Source organism: Somniosus microcephalus, chromosome 13 (assembly GCF_052327205.1).
Source record: "Somniosus microcephalus isolate GS21.2 chromosome 13, FLI_Smic_1.0, whole genome shotgun sequence".
In the NCBI taxonomy this organism is placed as follows: domain Eukaryota; kingdom Metazoa; phylum Chordata; class Chondrichthyes; order Squaliformes; family Somniosidae; genus Somniosus; species Somniosus microcephalus.
Window position 1 is genome coordinate 186139744 of NC_140999.1, and position 12646 is coordinate 186152389.

General features: G+C 47.8%; 1 protein-coding gene across 2 annotated transcripts in view; it reads right to left on the reverse strand.

The window, feature by feature from the left end:
* The window catches only part of LOC147108881 (ranBP-type and C3HC4-type zinc finger-containing protein 1-like), a 55794-nt gene extending 47411 nt beyond the window's left edge, over nt 1-8383 (reverse strand). For both annotated transcript variants that reach the window (XM_086005804.1, XM_086005803.1), the window contains exon 1: nt 8242-8383. The gene's annotated coding sequence lies outside the window, so the exon portion shown is untranslated. The remainder of the gene's footprint in view (nt 1-8241) is intronic.
* Between the last annotated feature and the right edge of the window lie 4263 nt (nt 8384-12646).

Genomic DNA, 12646 nt, shown 5'->3' on the forward strand with positions numbered 1-12646 from the left:
CGGACGACTGGGCGGTTGCTCGTGGTCGACGCCCGTGCTTCTGGCCTCGACTTCCTTCCACCGCCCTCCCGGAGCGAATCCTCGAAGGGAAATGCAGAGTTGCAGGTAGATTCGAATCGACACTCATCGCCACTGTTAGATCCGTGATTCTGAGAGTATGATGTTTTTCAATAACCACACGGATGCTGTAATTTAACAATCAACAGGTATTTACTGGAGTAGGGTAGTCTCAAGACTGGGGTACAGAGGCATGCTCAAGGCTTATATACAGGTGTGGTCACTGCCGGTACTACAGTATACAGGAGCTGTAAAAGTAGTTCTCTCTTAAAGGTACATACACTACAGCGCTGCTCACGGTGATGACGTCATCGCCGGCGGCGCAGCGCCGCTAACGGTTAGCGCCACCGCTAACCTCCCGCTGAATTTCGCGGGAGGCGCTAGTTGATTTGCACCCCGCTTAGGGCGCTAACAGGAGGCACAAATCAACCGAATTTAGCCCCCTATATGTTTCAATGAGATCACCTCTCATTCTTCTAAACTCCAATCTAGTCAATCTCTCCTCATAGGACAACCCTCTCATCCCAGGAATCAATCTAGTGAACCTTCATTGCACCCCCTTGAAGGCGCTTCTATTTGTAGGAACTTGCTGTGTATAAAACGGCAGCCATGCTTGCTTACATACAACAGTCATTGCTAATTCACCATCTGCAGAGCACTTTGCGACATTTCCAAGCGTTGTGATCAGGCACTGTATAAATGCAAGTCCTTCATTCCTTAATCTCACCTCATTAGCACATTCTTCAGAACTACATGCTGGAATTACAACATGCCAAACTGGTTGGTCCTGAGCAATGTCACTGTGTGCATACATCAAAGTACATATTAACTCAGAAAAAGATCACAAAAAACTTTGTCATTGTAAACTAGGAGATGTCACAGAGAAAAGGCTCTTTCCACTTACCTGTCAGTTATACCGGTGTCCAGATTTCTCCAATACTCTTCCTGTCACCTGCAAAGCTGCACCTTACATAATCTCAAGCTCATACACCCGTACACCGGCAGGAGGGTTGGTAACCAGGGAGGACAGGTTTTTAGATAATTGGCAAAAAAACCCAAGGGTGAGAATGAGGAGAAATTTGTTTACAACGTGGGTTGTTGTGATCTGGAACGCACTGCCTGAAAGGGTGGTGGAAGCAGAGTCAATGGTAACTTTCAAAAGGAAAGTGGATATATACTGATATACCTATCAATTCATCCAATGAAAAGCGACGAGTTAAGATAGTAACTATAGGTTTTTATTGGCTAAATAACAGAGCCCACCCTCGTGGGTGATCGGATCCAACAAGGAGGAATACCAGCCAGTCGACCACCTTTATACCTGGGCAAGCAGGCGGAGTCATGGGCGGAGTCAGCTGTGGTCAGCCCAGGTATAACAGCGTGACAAGAGGTGACCTTCTGTAGTGATACAACAGTGTAAACAGTGATAACCATAGTGTAACGATATAAACAGTGATAACCATAGTGTAACGATAGTGAACGATAAAAGTGGTTTACCACATATACCTACAAAGGAAAAATGTGCAGGGCTACGAGGAAGGAGCAGGGGAGTGGGACTAATTGGGTAGCTCTTTCAAAGGCACAATGGGCCGAATGGCCTCCTTCTGTGCTGTATGGCTCTGTGATTCTATATCACAACCTGCACTAAGTCCCACACTCACCAATCTCCTTGGCTTCCTGTTCCCCCCCCCCCCACCCCCACCCACAACAAATTGCTCTTCCTCATTTTCAAATCCCTTCATGGCTTCACTACTCCAGTAATCCTTTCCATCTCTACCTCCCAGCACACATGTTCTGACTTATTTTGAGCCCCCACCCTCCCCCCATATAAGTGGCAGAGTCATCAGCAGCCAAGCTCCTGCACTCTTGAATTCTCTTCCTAAATCCTTCTATCTTGCTACCTCTCTCCCTATGTTCAAAAGTCAAAACCTACCTTTGACCACCTCCTTTAACTTCTCTTCCTTTGCCTATTTGAGTTCCTAACTCATCTGGGCACCCTGAGGTCAAATGTAATGTTCTTACTCCAACTGAGATCCACTAACTCAGCACAGAGAACAGTCTTGAAGCCTTCCAGGCAAGTGTGACTCAGTGCCGTACCACACAGTGCTGAGTCACTGAGCCTTTACGAAAGCCACAGAAGGCTGGTTTCTAATCATTGACCTAGAGGTTGTCATATCTACAAGCCTATTACCAAATATACTAACAGCTGTCACAATATAGTATAGTCAGAATGATGCCAGGGCTTAGGGGGTTAAATTAAGAGGACAGATTCCAAAAACCTGGCTTGTATTCCCTTGAGTAGAGAGGGGCGATCTGATTGAGGTGTCTAAAATGTTAAAAGGATTTGATGGGGTAGATACAGAGAAACTATTTCTCTGTACAACATTCAATAAGATCATGGCTGATCATCGACCTCAACTCCACTTTCCTGCCAGATCCCCATATTCCTTAATTCCCCTAGAGTCCCAAAATCTATCGATCTCAGCCTTGCATATACTCAATGACTCGGCATCCACAACCCTCTGAGGCAGAGAATTCCAAAGATTCACAAACCTCTGAGTGAAGAAATTCCTCCTCATCTCAGTCTTAAATGGCCGACCCCTTATCCTGAGACTATGCCCCCCTAGTTCTAGACACTCCAGCCAGGGGAAACAACCTCTGCATTTACCCTGTCAATCCCCCCCCTCAGAATCTTATGGGGTAAAAATTGGATAGCACCCCTAATTTTAGTGCCCCGGAAAAGTTAGCGCCCCTGCGGCCGATTTTCCCAGGTAGCGCCCCGAAAGGGAGGAGGGGCGCTACTGGAAGCGCCCCGCATCCCTCTTGGGGCGCTGCGAGACAATATCACAGCGCTACATGCCGCAGTGCCATACGCAGCGGCACGTCGCGCCGTGCTACTGCAGGCCTTCCTCCCCTTATGGTGAACGAAATCAAGCACAAGGGGGCTGTGATGAAATATGTCATTCATCAGACTCTGTATTTAACTACATATATTGTATTGCCTGCTCCTGTGTTTTTACCTTGCATTGTACATAGTGCACCGCCCCCTTTCTCCCCATTGGGTGTGTCGGCTCCGCCCATACCTGGCCCTACTTAAGACAAGCCCAGGCTTGTCTTGCAGCAGAACGCTAGGTGAAGACACAGGCATCTTTCTTTGCTAATAAAAGCCTAGTTTTATCCAGTTAACTTTGAGCCGCATCAATTTTATTAGCAAACTTTCAACGATGGATCAACTTTTGAAACCGGAACGCTTGGATTTGGACCCGCATGCTTCGGATGCATCGGCACGGTTTGGACACTGGTTCCAGTGCTTGGAATTTTTTATGGCCAACTCCGAAGCCGTCACAGCCTCTAGAGCCACCGGAGATGTGAAACTCGGGATCCTGCAGAATCGGGTAAGCCACCGGGTTTTTCCACTCATCCAAGACGCCGCCACCTACCTGGATGCCTGCAACATTCTAAAGGCCCACTATCAGCGGCCTACCAACGAGGTGTACGCCAGGCATCTGCTTGCTACCTGCACACAGCGACCCGGAGAGTCGCTAGAGGACTTTCTAGTCACCCTAAAAGTGCTTGGCAAAGACTGCAAATGCAAAGACGTGAAAGCCACGGTATACACAGATGAGCTTATTCGGGATGCCTTTATCGCAGGCCTTAGCTCTAATTACATCCGGCAGAGACTGCTAGAGAAAACGGGCCTAGATCTGACACAGGCTGTGGACACAGCGCGATCGCTGGATGTGGCTCAGAAGAACTCTGACTCCTACTCTTCAGGCCGCGCGGCCCACGCCGCCTCGTACGCACCAAGGGCGCCGCCATGTTGGAAGACATCTTCCCCGCCCGGTAGCCCAACACCGTCAGGGCCCTGCTCTCCCCCCAGAAGCCCTACGACCGCCGCGACGCATCGGGGCCCCAAATGCTACTTCTGCGGGCAGCCGAAGCATACCAGGAACCTGTGCCCGGCAAAAGGCACCACCTGCTGTAAGTGCGGTAAGAAGGGGCACTTTGGGAAGGTGTGCAGAGGGAACCCCGCAGGCAAACCCGCCACCGCCGCGTGCGCGCCGTGGGAGCGGCCATCTTGGACGCCATCTTGTCCGACCTCGTGGGGTCCGCCATCTCGTGAGCAGACATCGTGGACGCCATCTTACCCGGCCTCGTGTGGCCCACCATCTTGTCCCGATCAGGGCCCTACAGTGGCGTCGATCACAGTGGACCAGTCCAGACCGCACCCACTATCCAAATCGATGGTAGACATCGAGGTAAACGGGTGCAAGGTTAAATGTTTAATTGACAGCGGGAGCACAGAGAGCTTCATTCACCCTGGTCTGGTACAACGACTCTCTCTAACTATAGTCCCTACTCAGGGCACAATCTCTATGGCCGACAAAACCCAGATATCGACTATTGCGGGTTACTGCGCGGTACGATTGTCCGTTAAAGGCACTGTATATAATAATTTTAAACTGTTAATTATGAAGGATTTATGTGTGAGCGTGATCTTGGGCCTGGATTTTCAGTGCCACCACCAAAGCATCACGCTCAATTTCGGTGGGACCCAGCCGCCCCTCACAGTGTGCGGTCTGGCTACCCTGAAGGTAAAGCCGCCTTCGCTATTCGCGAACCTTACCCCTAACTGCCGGCCAATAGCGACCAAAAGCAGGAGGTACAGCTGGGAGGACAGGCGGTTTATCGCGACCGAGGTAGACAGGCTCCTGAGGGAGCGCATTATTGAACGCAGCAACAGCCCGTGGCGCGTCCAAGTGGTGGTGGTGAGGGGTAGCGAGAAGAAGCGGATGGTGATTGACTATAGTCAAACAGTCAACATCTATACCCAACTAGACGCCTACCCGCTACCCCGCATATCCGAGATGGTGAACCAAATTGCCCAATACCGGGTGTTCTCCACTATCGACCTCAAGTCAGCGTACCACCAGATCAGACCAGAGGACCGTTCGTACACCGCCTTCGAGGCAAACGGACGCCTCTACCAGTTCCTCAGAGTCCCCTTTGGGGTGACGAATGGGGTCTCGGTGTTTCAGAGGGAGATGGACCGCATGGTCGATGACCACCACTTGCAGGCAACCTTCCCCTATCTCGACAACGTCACCATCTGCGGCCACAACCAACAGGACCACGACTCAAACCGCGCGAGGTTTCTGAAAACCGCACAAAAACTCAACCTCACTTACAACGAGGACAAGTGCGTTTTCAACACCACGCGCCTCTGCATACTAGGCAGCGTGGTGGAGAATGGGGAAATCGGACCAGACCCCGACCGATTGCGCCCCCTACGGGAGCTGCCCCTGCCCAACACTCCCAAAGCCCTGAAAAGGTGCCTGGGGTTATTCTTGTATTATGCCCAATGGGTCCCTAACTACTCTGATAAAGCCCGCCCCCTCTTGAAAGCATCCTCTTTCCCGCGCTCTGCTGAGGCCCATGCTGCCTTCAAAAGCATTAAGCGGGATATTAAGCGGGCCACGCTACAGGCAGTGGACGAGAACACTCCCTTTCAAGTGGAAAGTGATGCGTCTGACTTTGCCTTGGCGGCCACCCTCAACCAGGCGGGGCGGCCTGTAGCTTTCTTCTCGAGGACCCTCCAGGGGCCCGAGATCAGACACTCCTCCGTGGAAAAGGAGGCCCAAGCCATCGTGGAGGCAGTGCGCCACTGGCGGCACTACCTAGCCGGCAAACGCTTCACCCTACTTACCGACCAGCAGTTGGTAGCGTTTATGTTCAATAATAAACAGAGGGGGAAGATTAAAAATGATAAGATTCTTAGGTGGCGGATCGAGCTCTCCACCTTCAAGTACGACATCATATACCGGCCGTGGGCCCTTAACGAATCCCCCGACGCCCTCTCACGAGGGATGTGTGCCAATGCCACCGGGGATCGGCTACAGACCCTCCACAACGACCTCTGCCACCCAGGGGTCACACGGCTGTTCCACTTCATAAAGTCCCGCAACTTACCCTACTCGATTGAGGAAGTTCGGTCTCTGACCAGGAACTGCCGCACTTGCGCTGAGTGCAAGCCTCGGTTCTACCGCCCTGATAGAGCCCACCTAATCAAAGCTACACGGCCCTTTGAGCGGCTTAGCTTAGATTTCAAGGGCCCCCTCCCGTCCGTCGACCGCAATGTTTACTTCCTGAACATTGTGGACGAATACTCCCATTTCCCATTCGCCTGCCCCTGCCCAGACATGACCAGCGCCACGGTCATTAAATGCCTCAACAGCCTGTTCTGCCTGTTTGGTATGCCAAGCTATATCCACACGGATAGGGGGGCGTCCTTCATGAGTGAAGAGCTACGCCAGTACATGCTGTCCAAGGGGATTGCCACGAGCTGTACCACCAGCTACAACCCCCGGGGTAACGGTCAGGTGGAGCGAGAGAACGGGACAGTATGGAGGGCAGTCACTCTAACTCTAAGGACCAAGGGCCTCCCTATCTCCCGCTGGCAGGAAGTCCTCCCAGATGTGCTCCACTCAATACGGTCACTATTGTGTACCGCCACTAATGCCACGCCTCATGAGCTAATGTTTGTGTTTCCCTGGAAATCCACCTCAGGCGTATCCATACCGTCATGGCTCTCCACCCCAGGTCCGGTACTGTTGCGGAAGCATGTGAGGGGCCACAAGACGGACCCTCTCGTGGAGCCAGTGCACCTGCTCCACGCCAACCCACAATATGTGTATGTCCGGCACGCCGACGGACGGGAGGACACTGTGTCCATAAAAGACCTCGCCCCAGCCGGTAACAACAGCAACAACGACAACGACTACAACAACAACAGCAACAACGACAACAACCACAACAACTATTACCCACCCACTCCACCCACTATTCTTTCATCACCCCCGGAAGAACACCAGCCAACGGTACCCCCACCACCTACTCCTTCAACAACCCCGGTGGCGCCCCCGGCAGAGACCCAGGAGGTCACCTGGGACACCCAGCCGGCACCCGCGGCACCGCAACCGTTACATCGGTCACAGAGGACTATCACACCCCCGGACAGACTAAATCTGTAGAAGGGGTGAATGTGATGAAATATGTCATTCATCAGACTGTATTTAACTACATATATTGTATTGCCTGCTCCTGTGTTTTTACCTTGTATTGTATATAGTGCACCGCCCCCTTTCTCCCCATTGGGTGTGTCGGCTCCGCCCATACCTGGCCCTACTTAAGACAAACCCAGGCTTGTCTTGCAGCAGAACGCTAGGTGAAGACACAGGCATCTTTCTTTGCTAATAAAAGCCTAGTTTTATCCAGTTAACTTTGAGCCTTGAAGTTATTGAGGCGCATCAGGGGCATAATCTTAAGGTTAAAGCTAGGCTGTTCAGGAGGGAAATCAGGAAGCACTTTTTCCACACAAAGGATGGTAGAAATCTGGAACTCTCTCCCCCAGAAGGCTGTGGATGCTAGTGGACAATTGGAGCTTTCAAGACCGAGATCGATGGATTTTTGTTGGGTAAGGGTATCGAGGGATATGGAGCAAAGGCGGGTAAATGGAGTTGACGTACAGATCAGCCATGAACTAACTGAATGTTGGAGCAGGCCCGAGGTTGCTGAATGGCCTCTTCCTATTTTCCTAGTACCTGGATAGTTCTTCCTAAATCAGTGATGTTTCATAGTTTAAAATTTGCTCCTGAAACTTCACATCAGGATCCAAAACGTTAATTAAAGATAAAATGTATGCCATCAAGGGATGATTGTGAAAGTTCTATGAATAGATTCTGAACTAAATCAGAACCATAAACTGTAGGTTCACAATTAATAAAGGCATTGCAATAGAACAGATTAATAACTGGGTTAGAGCCTTGAGAATTAATGCCATTTGTTTAAGAGAGAAAAGAAATTTCGATTGCAAACTGACTGAACTTTTACTTTCTAATAACACGAGACACAGAGATATTACTCTTTTCATAATAAATATTGCAACTATCAAAGGAAGTTAATGAGGCTGCACCAATTCTATACTTACCAAAGATTTAAAATTAAAATGACATTTGGTTATCAACACATTCACGTTCTTTTACCCTTTAAAAACCTTCAAAACAACAGTAGCCAGAAACCATTCTTTCTCTTTCCCCACCCCACCACCCACAAAAAATAAAACCAACAGATCTCAGAAACACAAGGTTTATCCTTAAGAAAGTTACAGAAGACTTGAACGCTTACCTCATCTGCTTACTTTTCAATGTTACTGATGGATTACTATTAACCTTATCCTAGGAATTAGGGAGTGATGTAGATGTCAAAACAGGCTGGGATAATCAGTCACAATCTGAAAGAAAAAGTGAAACAACTCAGTGTTCCAGGAAGTAAGAGGTTGTTTTTTTTAAAAAGATGAGGCCCTGGCTTAGAAGGTCACGTAAGTGCCTGATTAAAATAAAGGGAATTGGAGCTCAGAGGTGGTTCGTCAGGTTTTGGCAAATGAGGCACAGCCTGCCCCCCCCAGAATTATTACAGACTTCCCTAATCCAGTCACTTTAACCAACTGCATTTTTTTATTTAGTCAAGTTTTATTAATAATAAACTATGAGAAAGACTTGCACTTATATAGCGCCTTTCACGACCACCGGACGTCCCAAAGCATTTTGCAGCCAATGAAGTACTTTTATGAAGTGTAGTCACTGTTGTAATGTAGGAAACGCAGCAGCCAATTTGCGCACAGCAAGCTCCCACAAACAGCAATGTGATAATGACCGAATAATCTGTTTTGTTTTAGTGATGTTGGTTGAGGGATAAATATTGGCCAGGACACCGGAGAGAACTCCCCATCTCTTCTTTGAAATAGTGCCATGTGATCTTTTACGTCCACCCGAGAGAGCAGACAGGGCCTCGGTTTAACGTCTCATCTGAAAGACAGCACCTCCGGCAGTACAGCACTCCCTCAGCACTGCACTGGGAGTGTCAGCCTAGATTTTTGTGTTGAAGCCTCTGGAGTGGGACTGGAACCCACAACCCTCCCATGCAGAGGTGAGGCCGCTACCTACTGAGCCACAGCTGACACTCAAGTGGGAGTGTAATAGAACATTAATTAATTGCTACTAAAGTTTAAATCGCAAATTAACAGGATCAGGTGCAATGCTGGTTTTACACTCCGCCTGATTCTAAACCTCATTGAAGTCAACAGAGAGTAATATTGGGCGGGGTTTAAAATTGGCATTCCGCCCGATCCCGTGGGATTCCCACCCGGCGAGTTAGGTTAAAATTCCCCCTTACTGTTTCTACATTAGGAAGCTTGCAGTTCGTTCAAACTAAATGCCCAGATACCCAGACTAGTATTTCAGTTTTAACAGTATTAAAAGAAACCAATGACATACTATAAATTATAATACTGAGGTCAGATGTGATAATGTAATTGATGTAATGTAGTGCTCACCACAGAAGGCAGTAACTGAGTACACACTAACCAGGGTGTGTCAGCTGTGGCTCAGTAGGTAGCACTCGTCTCCTCTGAGTCAGAAGGTTGTGGGTTCAAGTCCGACCCCAGAGGCTTGAGCACAAAAATCTAGGCTGACACTCCCAGTGCAGTGCTGAGGGAGTGCTGCATTGCCAGAGGTGCTGTCTTTCGGATGAGACGTTAAACCGAGGCCCTGTCTACTCTCTCAGCTGGACGTAAAAGATCACATGGCACTATTTTGAAGAAGAGCAGGGGCGCTCTCCCCGGTGTCCTGGGGCCAATATTTATCCCTCAATCAACATCACTAAAAAAAAAATTAGCCGGTCATTATCACATTGCTGTTTGTGGGAGCTTGCTGTGCGCAAATTGGCTGCTGCGTTTCAAACATTACAACAGTGACTACACTACAAAAGTCTAGGCTGACACTCCAGCGCAGTACTGAGGGAGTGCTGCAGTGTCGGAGGTGCTGTCTTTCGGATGAGACGTTAAATCAAGGCCCCGTCTGCTCTCTCAGGAGGATGTAAAAGAACCCATAGCACTATTTTGAAAAAGAGCAAGGGAGACCTTGCCGATAAAAAAGTCACTAAAGAAAACAGATTATCTGGTCATTATCACGTTGCTGTTTGTGGGAGCATTGCTGTGTGCAAATTGGCTGTCGCGTTTTCTACATTACAACACTTCAAAAGTACTTCTTTGGCTGTAAAACGCTTTGGGAACATTGTGAAAGGCGCTATATAAATGCAATCTTTCTTTGAAGGCAGCCTACCTCTCGCTAACCTTTGGCTCTCAGTCGACTTGCTGTTCCATATGCCATTGGGCATGTCCAAGAGAATCAGTTTAACATGGATTCTATTTGCCACCTCCAGAGCCTGCTGCCCATATCCTGTCCTGCACTAAGTTCCACTAATCCATCAACCCTAACCTCATTGACCTTCACTGGCTCTGTGCCCAACGCTTCTTTTAAAATCCTCTCCCTCCTCTTTAAATCCATCTATGTCGTCACCCTACCCTATCGTTGCAATCTCCTCCAGCTGTATATCCCACCGCCTTCACTTACTGGTCCTCTGATTCCAGCCTCTTGTGTGTGCCCCTCTCCTATCGCCCCACCATGGGTGGCACAACCTTCAGCGGCCTGGGTCCTACTCTCTGGAACTACCTACCTAAACCCCTTAGGCACTTTACAACATTCCGGACTCAACATCGAGTTCAACAACTTCAGATCATAACCAATGTTCCCTTTAAGCTGCGAGGCCGCGCAGCGCTGCAGGCATCCCGTGCAGCCGGTTTGCCGGCTTTTCAATGCAAAAACCGTGCATGCGCGGTATTTTGAATGGCTTGCGCAGTCCCTTAAAGGGGCCATGCGGTGCCAAGAACAATTACAGGGAACATTGATCATAACCATTGCTTCCATTTTTTCGGAATGCAGGTTCTGGCAATGATTCTGATGTTGCCATTTACAACTCCTCTCGACCCATCTTTTGTTTCTTTTCTTGTCCCATTACCATCTCCTTTTGCCTTGCAGCATCATTCCTTTTGTCTTTTAATCTCTCCTGCCTTCCACCCGATCACAGACCTTCCCTTTTGTTCTTTCCACCCCTCCTCCTTTCCCTGACACTGTACTTGCTTAGAAACCTGTTACATCTGTAACATTTTCCAGTTCTAACGATAGATCATTGACCTGAAACGTTAACTCTGTTTCTCTCTCCACAGATGCTGCCTGACCTGCTGAGTATTTCCAGCATTTTCTGTTTAAATCCCTCCTCCTTTGCAAACTTTCTCAGAACCCATCTCTTCAACCCAGCTTTTGGTCATCCCATGTAATTTCTCCTTTCCTGTCCTGACCTCTGTTTTCCATACGCCTATCTGTGAAGCACCTTGGGATCTTTGTATATTAAACATGCTCTATAACTTCCAGATGTTGCTGTCCCTGCCCTCACGCAACACCCACACACATCTGCTTTCCGTAGGCATTACTAGAAAGCGATCAGGAGCAACTTTAAGTAACTTTTCCCTCAGTATCGAAGATGTTGAACACTATTGTAGGTGTTCAACTGAGGTCAGTTGATTCAGCAGAAACCAGACATCAAACCTCATTACCACTTCTGGAGGTGCATATAACACCTGAACCGTGAGGGGGGGGGGTTCAACAGTGACTACACTTCAAAAAGTAATTCTGACAAAAGGTCATCGACCCAAAACGTTAACTCTGTTTCTCTCTTCACAGATGCTGCCTGACCTGCTGAGTGTCTCCAGCATTTTCTGTTTTTATTTCAAAAAGTACTTCATTGGCTGTAAAGTGTTTTTGGGACATCCTGATGTCGTGAAAGGCACTGTATGCAAGTTCTTTCTTTTTTTGCTAAATTGACCATTTTGAATAGAATGAGCCTTGTTTTACTATGTTAAAGGCGCTATATACATGCAAGTTCTGTTTTTTTTGAGTCAAACATATTAAATATGATAGTACTTGTTACAACTCATCAATTACATAATAAATCCATTACATTCATTAGCCGCAATAAAACAAAGCCTTAAAACCAACTTTAGGGTTAACAGTATAAATGCAGTGGTAAATTTTACAGATAAATCAATAATATTAACAGTACAGGTACCCATAGAAAAAAAAACAATTTTACGCCAGTCCTATTGGCAATCTAGTGACTCCTCATTTTTTCTTGGTATTATCTAACCCTGTAATATCATAGTCCTTATACACGGTCTTTAGCTTTTCACAAAAAAAGGAACCACTCAAGACCCGAGGAAACACCGAATACTTGAATTTTCTTCTACTTACTGTTTTTTTTCCACATTTACTATTTTTGTTTAATTCTTTATTCAAGTACAACAGTAGTTATACAACTCATCAATTACAAAGTAAATCTATTACATCCATTGACCACAAAAAAAGCCTCAAAAGCAGCTTTAGGGTCAACAATATAAATACAATAATAAATTTTTACAGGTAAATCAATAATGTTTACAGTACAAACTGCCACTATTTAATAAACCAAGAAAAAAACCCTGTATCACGCCAGTCCTACTGGCATCGTTTACCCATTCAATTGTTCAATCATTCATTCGTTCGCTTCCACTCACTGATGTTGCAGGTTGTAGTTGTGGTGACACCTGGAGGGCAGGTGAGCCTCTGGCCGGGAAAGACTACAACCCCCAGGATGCTGT